We start from the raw sequence: 18,213 nt of genomic DNA, 5'->3' as shown, positions 1-18,213 counted from the left end.
GCAGAAAGGTATGACTGGACAGGGGCTAAAGAAGTAGCCTTGACTTATTCCATCATCCACTGGTTGCTTTCTAATTTATGTGAATGTGGTATCCTGCAACTGAAAGACTGAAAAAAGAGAAGTATTGCCATGTGTTTTGCCATTGTTTCCAAAAAAAACCAAGGTAATTTGTCAAAATCAGCCCGATTTTTTGGTTTTGATTTTTTTATTCCACTCAATAGATGTAAATTTGATTTAAAAAAATGCAATATACAAATAAAATTACATAAATTTTAGCTGTTTTTTTGTTCTTAAATTAGTATTTAAATAATTTACTCTCAGTTAAAGAATATGCTCTAATGACTACCTCTCAAATAGCAACATTATGAACTGCAATGAACTGTCTAGCTGAAAATGTTACCCACATCCAATAATAAATGGCTTTTTGTTACAGGTTTATAAACATGTGTTATATCTTTCTGCAACTTGGAGATGGAATTGGATTAAAAGCATTAGCCTAACTCATGCTCAAAGGTCCCCATTGAAGTATAAGCCCCTCCCCTCAGTGACAGCATACTCCCTCAGTCAATAGAATCCCCCCACCCTCGCAGTGGAAATGATTTTGTAGGTGGACTGATCTCCCCAACCTTCCAGTGTCTATAATACACCCCAGTGTCCATAGATCCTCCCCATCCCTCATGCAGTGCACAGCGGAGCAGGCACAAGTGAGACTAATCATCATCCAGGGCAGTAACTAGGGTGGTGCGCCAATTTCTAACCGCCAGGTGCCCACTAATATATATATTAATGGTGCGGTGTGCAGCGCCCATGTCTTCCACTAAAGGGACATGTCACTCATGCACCCTTGTCTCCGCCTCCCTTCCGACCTGGTCCCTCTGCACACTGTCTCTTGGGACGGGAGAGATCTCATGACATCTCTTCTCCGTTCCCATGGTTCCTTAGGTGAGTCGCCATCAGGGGTGCAGTATGGTAGGCGGTGGCGCAGTGTCCATCAGTAAGCTGTCTGCAGCTTATCCTAAACAGACAGTGACAGGTCCGTGGGGATAGTGTTTGATCCCCGGCAGTCAGAGTGATTCATCAGAGGCACTGTTCTAATGCCGCAGCTGCAGACTAGTAACAGTGCATGCAGTTGATTTCCTTCCCGCGGTGACCACTCAGTGTGCAGTTCCTGCTCCCTCACTGAGGGCCTTATTTATCAACGAGTTTATCACTCAAAGGGGTCTATTTACTAAGCAGTGTTAGGAGACAGAGTGAAAAGTGATAAGGTGCCAGCCAATCAGCTCCTAACTGTCATTTTTCAAACACAGCCTGTGAGATGGCAGTTGGGAGCTGATTGGCTGGCACCTTATCACTTTTCACTCTGTCTCCTAACACTGCTTAGTAAATAGACCCCAAAATGAGTGATAAATATCACTGTTTGTGATAAATGGTGCTCCTGCCAATCAGCTCCCAACTGTCAACTGTTAGACCTGCACCCCCCGCACCCTCCTTGTGATGCCACTGACTACATGCATGTGAAGGGGTGGGTAGGGGGGATTATTAATCTCAAATTCTGAATTCAATTTATGAGAATCCCCTTAGAGCACTACTATTGGTAAATTTACTAAAGTGAGAGTTTTTAGAAGTGAGTTTTAGAAGAGATGTTGCCCATAGCAACCAATCAGATTCTACTTAACATTTAACTTGCATCTTCTAGAAGATAATAGCTAGAATCTGATTGGTTGCTATGGGCAACATCTCTTCTAAAATTCACTTCTAAAAACTCTCACTTTAGTAAATTTACCCCCTACTTTGTGGGCATAATGTCTATGAGGTGCACTACTGTGTGGCATAAGGGGTTCTACTGTGTGGCGTAACGTGTATTAGGCATACTACTGTGTGGCATAACTTGTATAAGGGGTTTAGGGAACTACTTTGTGATGTAATGTGAATAATAGACACTACTGTATGGTGTAATGTGAATAACAAACACTACTTTATGGTGTAATGTGAATAATGGACACTACTGTATGGTGTAATGTAAATACTGGACACTACTGCATGGTGTAATGTGAATAATGGACACTACTGTACTGTATGGTGTAATGTGAATAATGGACACTACTGTATGGTGTAATGTGAATAATGGAAACTACTGTATGGTGAAATGTAAATAATGGACACTACTGTACTGTATGGTGTAATGTGAATAACATACACTACTGTATGGTGTAATGTGAATACTCTACACTACTGTACGGTGTAATGTGAATAATGAAAACTCTCACTTTAGTAAATTTACCCCCTACTTTGTGGGCATAATGTCTATGAGGTGCACTACTGTGTGGCATAAGGGGTTCTACTGTGTGGCGTAACGTGTATTAGGCATACTACTGTGTGGCATAACTTGTATAAGGGGTTTAGGGAACTACTTTGTGATGTAATGTGAATAATAGACACTACTGTATGGTGTAATGTGAATAATAGACACTACTGTATGGTGTAATGTGAATAATGAAAACTACTGTATGGTGAAATGTAAATAACGGACACTACTCTACTATATGGTGTAATGTGAATAACAGACACTACTGTATGGTGTAATGTGAATAACGGATACTACTGTACAGTGTAATATGAATACTGGACACTACTGTATGGTGTAATGTGAATAACGGACACTACTGTATGGTGTAATGTGAATAATGGACACTACTGTACTTTATGGTGTAATGTGAATAATGGACACTACTGTATGGTGTAATGTGAATAATGGAAACTACTGTATGGTGAAATGTAAATAATGGACACTACTGTACTGTATGGTGTAATGTGAATAACATACACTACTGTATGGTGTAATGTGAATACTCTACACTACTGTACGGTGTAATGTGAATGCCGGACACTACTGTATGGTGTAATGTGAATACCGGACACTACTGTAAGGTGTAATTTGAATAAAGGACACTACTATACAGTGTAATGTGACTTGGTACTTTTGTGTGGCCATGTCCCTTTCCTGTGAGGCACCACCCTTTTAATTTTGGCATGCAACTTCACCACGCACCGTCCCTGTTTAAAATATATGGGAGGGCACCAATACTCTTTCTAGCACCGGGCACCAAAATGCCTAGTTATGGGTCTGTGATCATCTATATTGGTTCATTTTCAATTTACTTAAATGCAGGCCTTTTTTGGTTTCATCAGATCATACAGTAGACTGTTCCTCCATGTTGTAAATTGGCCTCCCATATGCCAAACTTTAGGTTTTCATGTTATTTTTCTTAATTATTTTCTTTTTGCTACCCTCCAACAAGTGCAGATTTGTGAAGTGACAGGGCCATAGGCAAATGCAGGGGGGATATCCAGTTGCATGGAAACCCCCCTTCCCCGACCTGGCCAGAGGCTTGAGTCATGACCACAGTAGCAGTTGTTTATAGTACGATTTTAGTAGAGCTGTGGACTCAACATGCACCAAAAGCGATAGAACGGAGCTGCTACTCATGCTCAGTGACAGCAGCTTCACCTACAAAGTCTGCTGTGTGTTTGAATCTGAACACTCATCTTGTTAAGTGCTAATTATGGGCTAGCCAAACTTGGTCTAAAACCAAGCATTTGGAAACCCCCCCTCTGGAAATCCTGTGTGTGAACCGATGGCTATTGTTGTTCCATTGATACTTTCTCCCTACTCTGCCATAGAAGACTGCAAGATTGTCAGTGTTGCTATAGTGTTCTTAGTGGCCTGGCTAACAAGTGCCCTTCGTGCATGGATGCTTAGATTTGTAGGCCATCCTGTTCTAGATAAATTCACAATTATGCCATTGGACTTGACAGTGCCCTCTTCTCATTTGGTTCTGCTTAATAACTCATTCTCAGGGTTTGCTTTGAATGTTCTTTGATCTTCCTGATGTAACTCTTGATTGAAAATTCACTAACCAAATGAAGGACTTCCTACAGACAACTGTTTTTTTATGTTGAAATCAATGCAAACTCTTTATTTGTACACAGGTAGACACCAATCAATTTGTTATGTCAGCTATGAAGACAACCTCAATCCATTTTGATTCCATGATGCAAGAAAATAAAATGTGAGAAATGCCAATAGGGTGAATACTTCCCATAACCTTTCTACGTGGTCATAGAATACTTTGGAATATGATATTATGTATGTATGTATACTGTAAGCTTATTTAGGCAAAGTCTGAACATATTCTGTTTCATGTATATTTTTTAAATAGAATGCACAACATATTTGTAGTCTTAAGTATATTCATTTACTCTGCTAGGTTTATGCTACATGGACTTCACAGTAAACTGCAAACAGTACAACAACAAACAGAACAAAAACAAGCAAACATCACCTCAATCTCACTTGTCAAGGTCAAAATGCATCAATGAATTTAAATGACAGAGCTTGTTCCAAACACCCTGTTATATATATAAAAGTCAAATTGGAATGCAGTCAGGATGCCGACCGCCGGCTTCCCGACTGTGAAATCTCGACAAGGGACTAATGATAGGCGTTGAAATCCCGACGCCTATCATCCCTACGCTGGGAGCCCGACACCAGGCATACTGAACGAAGGTAAGCAGGGCAGCGGTCGCGGACAGATGCGTGCAAGGGGAGTGGTTAGGTTTAGGGCTCCCGGGGGGGATTTAGGGTTAGGCACCCCCCTGGGAGGATTAGGGTAGGGGAAGGGGGGGTTAATGTTAGGCACCCCCAGGGGGAGGTTAGAGTAAGGCACTCCCCCGGGAGTCTTAGGTTTAGGCACTTACAGGGGGGTTTTGGGTTAGGCACTAGGGGGGAAGGTTAGGGTTAAGGGGGAGAGGGTTAGGTATAGCTAGTTACTCACCGATCAGGATTTTCAGCGCTGCTGGTCTTCTGTTGTCGGGATTTGAGCCGTCGGACATAGGTCCGGCGGTCATTCATACCGATCCCGTCAAATTGCATGCTGGGCCAAATCAAAAATGCAGTTGCAATGATTCTTATGGAAAACTTCCTAGATAGATAGATAGATAGATAAATAGATAGGTCGATAAATAGATACTTTAATTAATTCATATATACTCAGAGGTGTCAATGGGTCTGTTGACACCCGGTGCGCACTCTGACTATCCCTGTACGCTGGAGGTGCGACTGTGCCCGAAAAGGGGAGTGACCAAAAATAAAGGGCCGTATCCTCACCGGGGATCCTGATGCTTTTACCCCGTGGGCAGCACAGCATCGCAGGAGATGATGGGCTGCCCCCGAGGACTGGGCTGTCAGCACTGTCGGCTCCTCTTCTATGACAGGAGCCGGGTGCTGCAGGAGAATGTTACATTGCAGCTAGAGGATCCTGTCACTGCAGAGGAGCCAGCATTTTGGTATAATCCCCTCCAAGGGTGGCACCCGAGTGTGGCCCGCACCCATCTCATGATGCCACTGTATATACTGTATAAGACATGTTACAGGATGCTACCTTTGTTGCGCTGACTACAACTGAATAATGCAGAAAGGTATGACTGGACAGGGGCTAAAGAAGTAGCCTTGACTTATTCCATCATCCACTGGTTGCTTTCTAATTTATGTGAATGTGGTATCCTGCAACTGAAAGACTGAAAAAAGAGAAGTATTGCCATGTGTTTTGCCATTGTTTCCAAAAAAAACCAAGGTAATTTGTCAAAATCAGCCAGATTTTTTGGTTTTGATTTTTTTATTCCACTCAATAGATGAAAATTTGATTTAAAAAAATGCAATATACAAATAAAATTACATAAATTTAACCTGTTTTTTTGTTCTTAAATTAGTATTTAAATAATTTACTCTCAGTTAAAGAATATGCTCTAATGACTACCTCTCAAATAGCAACATTATGAACTGCAATGAACTGTCTAGCTGAAAATGTTACCCACATCCAATAATAAATGGCTTTTTGTTACAGGTTTATAAACATGTGTTATATCTTTCTGCAACTTGGAGATGGAATTGGATTAAAAGCATTAGCCTAACTCATGCTCAAAGGTCCCCATTGAAGTATAAGCCCCTCCCCTCAGTGACAGCATACTCCCTCAGTCAATAGAATCCCCCCACCCTCGCAGTGGAAATGATTTTGTAGGTGGACTGATCTCCCCAACCTCCCAGTGTCTATAATACACCCCAGTGTCCATAGATCCTCCCCATCCCTCATGCAGTGCACAGCGGAGCAGGCACAAGTGAGACTAATCATCATCCAGGGGAGTAACTAGGGTGGTGCGCCAATTTCTAACCGCCAGGTGCCCACTAATATATATATTAATGGTGCGGTGTGCAGCGCCCATGTCTTCCACTAAAGGGACATGTCACTCATGCACCCTTGTCTCCGCCTCCCTCCCGACCTGGTCCCTCTGCACACTGTCTCTTGGGACGGGAGAGATCTCATGACATCTCTTCTCCGCTCCCATGGTTCCTTAGGTGAGTTGCCATCAGGGGTGCAGTATGGTAGGCGGTGGCGCAGTGTCCATCAGTAAGCTGTCTGCAGCTTATCCTAAACAGACAGTGACAGGTCCGTGGGGATAGTGTTTGATCCCCGGTAGTCAGAGTGATTCATCAGAGGCACTGTTCTAATGCCGCAGCTGCAGACTAGTAACAGTGCATGCAGTTGATTTCCTTCCCGCGGTGACCACTCAGTGTGCAGTTCCTGCTCCCTCACTGAGGGCCTTATTTATCAACGAGTTTATCACTCAAAGGGGTCTATTTACTAAGCAGTGTTAGGAGATAGAGTGAAAAGTGATAAGGTGCCAGCCAATCAGCTCCTAACTGTCATTTTTCAAACACACCTGTGAGATGGCAGTTGGGAGCTGATTGGCTGGCACCTTATCACTTTTCACTCTGTCTCCTAACACTGCTTAGTAAATAGACCCCAAAATGAGTGATAAATATCACTGTTTGTGATAAATGGTGCTCCTGCCAATCAGCTCCCAACTGTCAACTGTTAGACCTGCACCCCCCGCACCCTCCTTGTGACGCCACTGACTACATGCATGTGAAGGGGTGGGTAGGGGGGATTATTAATCTCAAATTCTGAATTCAATTTATGAGAATCCCCTTAGAGCACTACTATTGGTAAATTTACTAAAGTGAGAGTTTTTAGAAGTGAGTTTTAGAAGAGATGTTGCCCATAGCAACCAATCAGATTCTACTTAACATTTAACTTGCATCTTCTAGAAGATAATAGCTAGAATCTGATTGGTTGCTATGGGCAACATCTCTTCTAAAATTCACTTCTAAAAACTCTCACTTTAGTAAATTTACCCCCTACTTTGTGGGCATAATGTCTATGAGGTGCACTACTGTGTGGCATAAGGGGTTCTACTGTGTGGCGTAACGTGTATTAGGCATACTACTGTGTGGCATAACTTGTATAAGGGGTTTAGGGAACTACTTTGTGATGTAATGTGAATAATAGACACTACTGTATGGTGTAATGTGAATAACAAACACTACTTTATGGTGTAATGTGAATAATGGACACTACTGTATGGTGTAATGTAAATACTGGACACTACTGCATGGTGTAATGTGAATAATGGACACTACTGTACTGTATGGTGTAATGTGAATAATAGACACTACTGTATGGTGTAATGTGAATAATAGACACTACTGTATGGTGTAATGTGAATAATGAAAACTACTGTATGGTGAAATGTAAATAACGGACACTACTCTACTATATGGTGTAATGTGAATAACAGACACTACTGTATGGTGTAATGTGAATAACGGATACTACTGTACAGTGTAATATGAATACTGGACACTACTGTATGGTGTAATGTGAATAACGGACACTACTGTATGGTGTAATGTGAATAATGGACACTACTGTACTTTATGGTGTAATGTGAATAATGGACACTACTGTATGGTGTAATGTGAATAATGGAAACTACTGTATGGTGAAATGTAAATAATGGACACTACTGTACTGTATGGTGTAATGTGAATAACATACACTACTGTATGGTGTAATGTGAATACTCTACACTACTGTACGGTGTAATGTGAATGCCGGACACTACTGTATGGTGTAATGTGAATACCGGACACTACTGTAAGGTGTAATTTGAATAAAGGACACTACTATACAGTGTAATGTGACTTGGTACTTTTGTGTGGCCATGTCCCTTTCCTGTGAGGCACCACCCTTTTAATTTTGGCATGCAACTTCACCACGCACCGTCCCTGTTTAAAATATATGGGAGGGCACCAATACTCTTTCTAGCACCGGGCACCAAAATGCCTAGTTATGGGTCTGTGATCATCTATATTGGTTCATTTTCAATTTACTTAAATGCAGGCCTTTTTTGGTTTCATCAGATCATACAGTAGACTGTTCCTCCATGTTGTAAATTGGCCTCCCATATGCCAAACTTTAGGTTTTCATGTTATTTTTCTTAATTATTTTCTTTTTGCTACCCTCCAACAAGTGCAGATTTGTGAAGTGACAGGGCCATAGGCAAATGCAGGGGGGATATCCAGTTGCATGGAAACCCCCCTTCCCCGACCTGGCCAGAGGCTTGAGTCATGACCACGGTAGCAGTTGTTTATAGTACGATTTTAGTAGAGCTGTGGACTCAACATGCACCAAAAGCGATAGAACGGAGCTGCTACTCATGCTCAGTGACAGCAGCTTCACCTACAAAGTCTGCTGTGTGTTTGAATCTGAACACTCATCTTGTTAAGTGCTAATTATGGGCTAGCCAAACTTGGTCTAAAACCAAGCATTTGGAAACCCCCCCTCTGGAAATCCTGTGTGTGAACCGATGGCTATTGTTGTTCCATTGATACTTTCTCCCTACTCTGCCATAGAAGACTGCAAGATTGTCAGTGTTGCTATAGTGTTCTTAGTGGCCTGGCTAACAAGTGCCCTTCGTGCATGGATGCTTAGATTTGTAGGCCATCCTGTTCTAGATAAATTCACAATTATGCCATTGGACTTGACAGTGCCCTCTTCTCATTTGGTTCTGCTTAATAACTCATTCTCAGGGTTTGCTTTGAATGTTCTTTGATCTTCCTGACGTAACTCTTGATTGAAAATTCACTAACCAAATGAAGGACTTCCTACAGACAACTGTTTTTTTATTTTGAAATCAATGCAAACTCTTTATTTGTACACAGGTAGACACCAATCAATTTGTTATGTCAGCTATGAAGACAACCTCAATCCATTTTGATTCCATGATGCAAGAAAATAAAATGTGAGAAATGCCAATAGGGTGAATACTTCCCATAACCTTTCTACGTGGTCATAGAATACTTTGGAATATGATATTATGTATGTATGTATACTGTAAGCTTATTTAGGCAAAGTCTGAACATATTCTGTTTCATGTATATTTTTTAAATAGAATGCACAACATATTTGTAGTCTTAAGTATATTCATTTACTCTGCTAGGTTTATGCTACATGGACTTCACAGTAAACTGCAAACAGTACAACAACAAACAGAACAAAAACAAGCAAACATCACCTCAATCTCACTTGTCAAGGTCAAAATGCATCAATGAATTTAAATGACAGAGCTTGTTCCAAACACCCTGTTATATATATAAAAGTCAAATTGGAATGCAGTCAGGATGCCGACCGCCGGCTTCCCGACTGTGAAATCTCGACAAGGGACTAATGATAGGCGTTGAAATCCCGACGCCTATCATCCCTACGCTGGGAGCCCGACACCAGGCATACTGAACGAAGGTAAGCAGGGCAGCGGTCGCGGACAGATGCGTGCAAGGGGAGTGGTTAGGTTTAGGGCTCCCGGGGGGGATTTAGGGTTAGGCACCCCCCTGGGAGGATTAGGGTAGGGGAAGGGGGGGTTAATGTTAGGCACCCCCAGGGGGAGGTTAGAGTAAGGCACTCCCCCGGGAGTCTTAGGTTTAGGCACTTACAGGGGGGTTTTGGGTTAGGCACTAGGGGGGAAGGTTAGGGTTAAGGGGGAGAGGGTTAGGTATAGCTAGTTACTCACCGATCAGGATTTTCAGCGCTGCTGGTCTTCTGTTGTCGGGATTTGAGCCGTCGGACATAGGTCCGGCGGTCATTCATACCGATGCCGTCAAATTGCATGCTGGGCCAAATCAAAAATGCAGTTGCAATGATTCTTATGGAAAACTTCCTAGATAGATAGATAGATAGATAAATAGATAGATCGATAAATAGATACTTGAATTAATTCATATATACTCAGAGGTGTCAATGGGTCTGTTGACACCCGGTGCGCACTCTGACTATCCCTGTACGCTGGAGGTGCGACTGTGCCCGAAAAGGGGAGTGACCAAAAATAAAGGGCCGTATCCTCACCGGGGATCCTGATGCTTTTACCCCGTGGGCAGCACAGCATCGCAGGAGATGATGGGCTGCCCCCGAGGACTGGGCTGTCAGCACTGTCGGCTCCTCTTCTATGACAGGAGCCGGGTGCTGCAGGAGAATGTTACATTGCAGCTAGAGGATCCTGTCACTGCAGAGGAGCCAGCATTTTGGTATAATCCCCTCCAAGGGTGGCACCCGAGTGTGGCCCGCACCCATCTCATGATGCCACTGTATATACTGTATAAGACATGTTACAGGATGCTACCTTTGTTGCGCTGACTACAACTGAATAATGCAGAAAGGTATGACTGGACAGGGGCTAAAGAAGTAGCCTTGACTTATTCCATCATCCACTGGTTGCTTTCTAATTTATGTGAATGTGGTATCCTGCAACTGAAAGACTGAAAAAAGAGAAGTATTGCCATGTGTTTTGCCATTGTTTCCAAAAAAAACCAAGGTAATTTGTCAAAATCAGCCAGATTTTTTGGTTTTGATTTTTTTATTCCACTCAATAGATGAAAATTTGATTTAAAAAAATGCAATATACAAATAAAATTACATAAATTTTAGCTGTTTTTTTGTTCTTAAATTAGTATTTAAATAATTTACTCTCAGTTAAAGAATATGCTCTAATGACTACCTCTCAAATAGCAACATTATGAACTGCAATGAACTGTCTAGCTGAAAATGTTACCCACATCCAATAATAAATGGCTTTTTGTTACAGGTTTATAAACATGTGTTATATCTTTCTGCAACTTGGAGATGGAATTGGATTAAAAGCATTAGCCTAACTCATGCTCAAAGGTCCCCATTGAAGTATAAGCCCCTCCCCTCAGTGACAGCATACTCCCTCAGTCAATAGAATCCCCCCACCCTCGCAGTGGAAATGATTTTGTAGGTGGACTGATCTCCCCAACCTCCCAGTGTCTATAATACACCCCAGTGTCCATAGATCCTCCCCATCCCTCATGCAGTGCACAGCGGAGCAGGCACAAGTGAGACTAATCATCATCCAGGGGAGTAACTAGGGTGGTGCGCCAATTTCTAACCGCCAGGTGCCCACTAATATATATATTAATGGTGCGGTGTGCAGCGCCCATGTCTTCCACTAAAGGGACATGTCACTCATGCACCCTTGTCTCCGCCTCCCTCCCGACCTGGTCCCTCTGCACACTGTCTCTTGGGACGGGAGAGATCTCATGACATCTCTTCTCCGCTCCCATGGTTCCTTAGGTGAGTTGCCATCAGGGGTGCAGTATGGTAGGCGGTGGCGCAGTGTCCATCAGTAAGCTGTCTGCAGCTTATCCTAAACAGACAGTGACAGGTCCGTGGGGATAGTGTTTGATCCCCGGTAGTCAGAGTGATTCATCAGAGGCACTGTTCTAATGCCGCAGCTGCAGACTAGTAACAGTGCATGCAGTTGATTTCCTTCCCGCGGTGACCACTCAGTGTGCAGTTCCTGCTCCCTCACTGAGGGCCTTATTTATCAACGAGTTTATCACTCAAAGGGGTCTATTTACTAAGCAGTGTTAGGAGACAGAGTGAAAAGTGATAAGGTGCCAGCCAATCAGCTCCTAACTGTCATTTTTCAAACACAGCCTGTGAGATGGCAGTTGGGAGCTGATTGGCTGGCACCTTATCACTTTTCACTCTGTCTCCTAACACTGCTTAGTAAATAGACCCCAAAATGAGTGATAAATATCACTGTTTGTGATAAATGGTGCTCCTGCCAATCAGCTCCCAACTGTCAACTGTTAGACCTGCACCCCCCGCACCCTCCTTGTGATGCCACTGACTACATGCATGTGAAGGGGTGGGTAGGGGGGATTATTAATCTCAAATTCTGAATTCAATTTATGAGAATCCCCTTAGAGCACTACTATTGGTAAATTTACTAAAGTGAGAGTTTTAGAAGTGAGTTTTAGAAGAGATGTTGCCCATAGCAACCAATCAGATTCTACTTAACATTTAACTTGCATCTTCTAGAAGATAATAGCTAGAATCTGATTGGTTGCTATGGGCAACATCTCTTCTAAAATTCACTTCTAAAAACTCTCACTTTAGTAAATTTACCCCCTACTTTGTGGGCATAATGTCTATGAGGTGCACTACTGTGTGGCATAAGGGGTTCTACTGTGTGGCGTAACGTGTATTAGGCATACTACTGTGTGGCATAACTTGTATAAGGGGTTTAGGGAACTACTTTGTGATGTAATGTGAATAATAGACACTACTGTATGGTGTAATGTGAATAACAAACACTACTTTATGGTGTAATGTGAATAATGGACACTACTGTATGGTGTAATGTAAATACTGGACACTACTGCATGGTGTAATGTGAATAATGGACACTACTGTACTGTATGGTGTAATGTGAATAATAGACACTACTGTATGGTGTAATGTGAATAACAGACACTACTGTATGGTGTAATGTGAATAACGGATACTACTGTACAGTGTAATATGAATACTGGACACTACTGTATGGTGTAATGTGAATAACGGACACTACTGTATGGTGTAATTAGAATAATGGACACTACTGTATGGTGTAATGTGAATAATGGACACTACTGTACTTTATGGTGTAATGTGAATAATGGACACTACTGTATGGTGTAATGTGAATAATGGAAACTACTGTATGGTGAAATGTAAATAATGGACACTACTGTACTGTATGGTGTAATGTGAATAACATACACTACTGTATGGTGTAATGTGAATACTCTACACTACTGTACGGTGTAATGTGAATGCCGGACACTACTGTATGGTGTAATGTGAATACCGGACACTACTGTAAGGTGTAATTTGAATAAAGGACACTACTATACAGTGTAATGTGACTTGGTACTTTTGTGTGGCCATGTCCCTTTCCTGTGAGGCACCACCCTTTTAATTTTGGCATGCAACTTCACCACGCACCGTCCCTGTTTAAAATATATGGGAGGGCACCAATACTCTTTCTAGCACAGGGCACCAAAATGCCTAGTTATGGGTCTGTGATCATCTATATTGGTTCATTTTCAATTTACTTAAATGCAGGCCTTTTTTGGTTTCATCAGATCATACAGTAGACTGTTCCTCCATGTTGTAAATTGGCCTCCCATATGCCAAACTTTAGGTTTTCATGTTATTTTTCTTAATTATTTTCTTTTTGCTACCCTCCAACAAGTGCAGATTTGTGAAGTGACAGGGCCATAGGCAAATGCAGGGGGGATATCCAGTTGCATGGAAACCCCCCTTCCCCGACCTGGCCAGAGGCTTGAGTCATGACCACAGTAGCAGTTGTTTATAGTACGATTTTAGTAGAGCTGTGGACTCAACATGCACCAAAAGCGATAGAACGGAGCTGCTACTCATGCTCAGTGACAGCAGCTTCACCTACAAAGTCTGCTGTGTGTTTGAATCTGAACACTCATCTTGTTAAGTGCTAATTATGGGCTAGCCAAACTTGGTCTAAAACCAAGCATTTGGAAACCCCCCCTCTGGAAATCCTGTGTGTGAACCGATGGCTATTGTTGTTCCATTGATACTTTCTCCCTACTCTGCCATAGAAGACTGCAAGATTGTCAGTGTTGCTATAGTGTTCTTAGTGGCCTGGCTAACAAGTGCCCTTCGTGCATGGATGCTTAGATTTGTAGGCCATCCTGTTCTAGATAAATTCACAATTATGCCATTGGACTTGACAGTGCCCTCTTCTCATTTGGTTCTGCTTAATAACTCATTCTCAGGGTTTGCTTTGAATGTTCTTTGATCTTCCTGATGTAACTCTTGATTGAAAATTCACTAACCAAATGAAGGACTTCCTACAGACAACTGTTTTTTTATTTTGAAATCAATGCAAACTCTTTATTTGTACACAGGTAGACACCAATCAATTTGTTATGTCAGCTATGAAGACAACCTCAATCCATTTTGATTCCATGATGCAAGAAAATAAAATGTGAGAAATGCCAATAGGGTGAATACTTCCCATAACCTTTCTACGTGGTCATAGAATACTTTGGAATATGATATTATGTATGTATGTATACTGTAAGCTTATTTAGGCAAAGTCTGAACATATTCTGTTTCATGTATATTTTTTAAATAGAATGCACAACATATTTGTAGTCTTAAGTATATTCATTTACTCTGCTAGGTTTATGCTACATGGACTTCACAGTAAACTGCAAACAGTACAACAACAAACAGAACAAAAACAAGCAAACATCACCTCAATCTCACTTGTCAAGGTCAAAATGCATCAATGAATTTAAATGACAGAGCTTGTTCCAAACACCCTGTTATATATATAAAAGTCAAATTGGAATGCAGTCAGGATGCCGACCGCCGGCTTCCCGACTATGAAATCTCGACAAGGGACTAATGATAGGCGTTGAAATCCCGACGCCTATCGTCCCTACGCTGGGAGCCCGACACCCGGCATACTGAACGAAGGTAAGCAGGGCAGCGGGCGCGGACAGATGCGTGCAAGGGGAGTGGTTAGGTTTAGGGCTCCCGGGGGGGATTTAGGGTTAGGCACCCCCCTGGGAGGATTAGGGTAGGGGAAGGGGGGGTTAATGTTAGGCACCCCCAGGGGGAGGTTAGAGTAAGGCACTCCCCCGGGAGTCTTAGGTTTAGGCACTTACAGGGGGGTTTTGGGTTAGGCACTAGGGGGGAAGGTTAGGGTTAAGGGGGAGAGGGTTAGGTATAGCTAGTTACTCACCGATCAGGATTTTCAGCGCTGCTGGTCTTCTGTTGTCGGGATTTGAGCCGTCGGACATAGGTCCGGCGGTCATTCATACCGATCCCGTCAAATTGCATGCTGGGCCAAATCAAAAATGCAGTTGCAATGATTCTTATGGAAAACTTCCTAGATAGATAGATAGATAGATAAATAGATAGATCGATAAATAGATACTTGAATTAATTCATATATACTCAGAGGTGTCAATGGGTCTGTTGACACCCGGTGCGCACTCTGACTATCCCTGTACGCTGGAGGTGCGACTGTGCCCGAAAAGGGGAGTGACCAAAAATAAAGCGCCGTATCCTCACCGGGGATCCTGATGCTTTTACCCCGTGGGCAGCACAGCATCGCAGGAGATGCTGGGCTGCCCCCGAGGACTGGGCTGTCAGCACTGTCGGCTCCTCTTCTATGACAGGAGCCGGGTGCTGCAGGAGAATGTTACATTGCAGCTAGAGGATCCTGTCACTGCAGAGGAGCCAGCATTTTGGTATAATCCCCTCCAAGGGTGGCACCCGAGTGTTGCCCGCACCCATCTCATGATGCCACTGTATATACTGTATAAGACATGTTACAGGATGCTACCTTTGTTGCGCTGACTACAACTGAATAATGCAGAAAGGTATGACTGGACAGGGGCTAAAGAAGTAGCCTTGACTTATTCCATCATCCACTGGTTGCTTTCTAATTTATGTGAATGTGGTATCCTGCAACTGAAAGACTGAAAAAAGAGAAGTATTGCCATGTGTTTTGCCATTGTTTCCAAAAAAAACCAAGGTAATTTGTCAAAATCAGCCCGATTTTTTGGTTTTGATTTTTTTATTCCACTCAATAGATGAAAATTTGATTTATAAAAATGCAATATACAAATAAAATTACATAAATTTTAGCTGTTTTTTTGTTCTTAAATTAGTATTTAAATAATTTACTCTCAGTTAAAGAATATGCTCTAATGACTACCTCTCAAATAGCAACATTATGAACTGCAATGAACTGTCTAGCTGAAAATGTTACCCACATCCAATAATAAATGGCTTTTTGTTACAGGTTTATAAACATGTGTTATATCTTTCTGCAACTTGGAGATGGAATTGGATTAAAAGCATTAGCCTAACTCATGCTCAAAGGTCCCCATTGAAGTATAAGCCCCTCCCCTCAGTGACAGCATACTCCCTCAGTCAATAGAATCCCCCCACCCTCGCAGTGGAAATGATTTTGTAGGTGGACTGATCTCCCCAACCTCCCAGTGTCTATAATACACCCCAGTGTCCATAGATCCTCCCCATCCCTCATGCAGTGCACAGCGGAGCAGGCACAAGTGAGACTAATCATCATCCAGGGCAGTAACTAGGGTGGTGCGCCAATTTCTAACCGCCAGGTGCCCACTAATATATATATTAATGGTGCGGTGTGCAGCGCCCATGTCTTCCACTAAAGGGACATGTCACTCATGCACCCTTGTCTCCGCCTCCCTCCCGACCTGGTCCCTCTGCACACTGTCTCTTGGGACGGGAGAGATCTCATGACATCTCTTCTCCGCTCCCATGGTTCCTTAGGTGAGTTGCCATCAGGGGTGCAGTATGGTAGGCGGTGGCGCAGTGTCCATCAGTAAGCTGTCTGCAGCTTATCCTAAACAGACAGTGACAGGTCCGTGGGGATAGTGTTTGATCCCCGGCAGTCAGAGTGATTCATCAGAGGCACTGTTCTAATGCCGCAGCTGCAGACTAGTAACAGTGCATGCAGTTGATTTCCTTCCCGCGATGACCACTCAGTGTGCAGTTCCTGCTCCCTCACTGAGGGCCTTATTTATCAACGAGTTTATCACTCAAAGGGGTCTATTTACTAAGCAGTGTTAGGAGACAGAGTGAAAAGTGATAAGGTGCCAGCCAATCAGCTCCTAACTGTCATTTTTCAAACACAGCCTGTGAGATGGCAGTTGGGAGCTGATTGGCTGGCACCTTATCACTTTTCACTCTGTCTCCTAACACTGCTTAGTAAATAGACCCCAAAATGAGTGATAAATATCACTGTTTGTGATAAATGGTGCTCCTGCCAATCAGCTCCCAACTGTCAACTGTTAGACCTGCACCCCCCGCACCCTCCTTGTGACGCCACTGACTACATGCATGTGAAGGGGTGGGTAGGGGGGATTATTAATCTCAAATTCTGAATTCAATTTATGAGAATCCCCTTAGAGCACTACTATTGGTAAATTTACTAAAGTGAGAGTTTTTAGAAGTGAGTTTTAGAAGAGATGTTGCCCATAGCAACCAATCAGATTCTACTTAACATTTAACTTGCATCTTCTAGAAGATAATAGCTAGAATCTGATTGGTTGCTATGGGCAACATCTCTTCTAAAATTCACTTCTAAAAACTCTCACTTTAGTAAATTTACCCCCTACTTTGTGGGCATAATGTCTATGAGGTGCACTACTGTGTGGCATAAGGGGTTCTACTGTGTGGCGTAACGTGTATTAGGCATACTACTGTGTGGCATAACTTGTATAAGGGGTTTAGGGAACTACTTTGTGATGTAATGTGAATAATAGACACTACTGTATGGTGTAATGTGAATAACAAACACTACTTTATGGTGTAATGTGAATAATGGACACTACTGTATGGTGTAATGTAAATACTGGACACTACTGCATGGTGTAATGTGAATAATGGACACTACTGTACTGTATGGTGTAATGTGAATAATAGACACTACTGTATGGTGTAATGTGAATAATAGACACTACTGTATGGTGTAATGTGAATAATGAAAACTACTGTATGGTGAAATGTAAATAACGGACACTACTCTACTATATGGTGTAATGTGAATAACAGACACTACTGTATGGTGTAATGTGAATAACGGATACTACTGTACAGTGTAATATGAATACCGGACACTACTGTATGGTGTAATGTGAATAACAGACACTACTGTATGGTGTAATTAGAATAATGGACACTACTGTATGGTGTAATGTGAATAATGGATACTACTGTACTTTATGGTGTAATGTGAATAATGGACACTACTGTATGGTGCAATGTGACTAATGGACACTACTGTACTGTATGGTGTTATATGAATAATAGACACTACTGTATGGTGTAATGTGAATAATGGAAACTACTGTATGGTGAAATGTAAATAATGGAC

At 42.3% G+C, this 18,213-nt stretch overlaps 1 long non-coding RNA gene across 1 annotated transcript in view; it reads left to right on the top strand.

Moving 5' to 3' along the window:
* The window catches only part of LOC148474967 (uncharacterized), a 135,824-nt gene extending 131,767 nt beyond the window's left edge, over positions 1-4,057 (top strand). The window contains exon 3 of the long non-coding RNA XR_015872806.1: positions 3,991-4,057. This is a non-coding gene — a long non-coding RNA (uncharacterized LOC148474967). The remainder of the gene's footprint in view (positions 1-3,990) is intronic.
* The last annotated feature ends 14,156 nt before the right edge of the window (positions 4,058-18,213 follow it).

This window comes from Taudactylus pleione, unplaced genomic scaffold, assembly GCF_031769625.1.
Source record: "Taudactylus pleione unplaced genomic scaffold, aTauple2 ptg000792l, whole genome shotgun sequence".
Taxonomy (NCBI): Eukaryota; Metazoa; Chordata; class Amphibia; order Anura; family Myobatrachidae; genus Taudactylus; species Taudactylus pleione.
The sequence above is the reverse complement of the archived record's forward strand: the minus strand, read 5'-3'. Positions and strand labels throughout refer to the sequence as shown.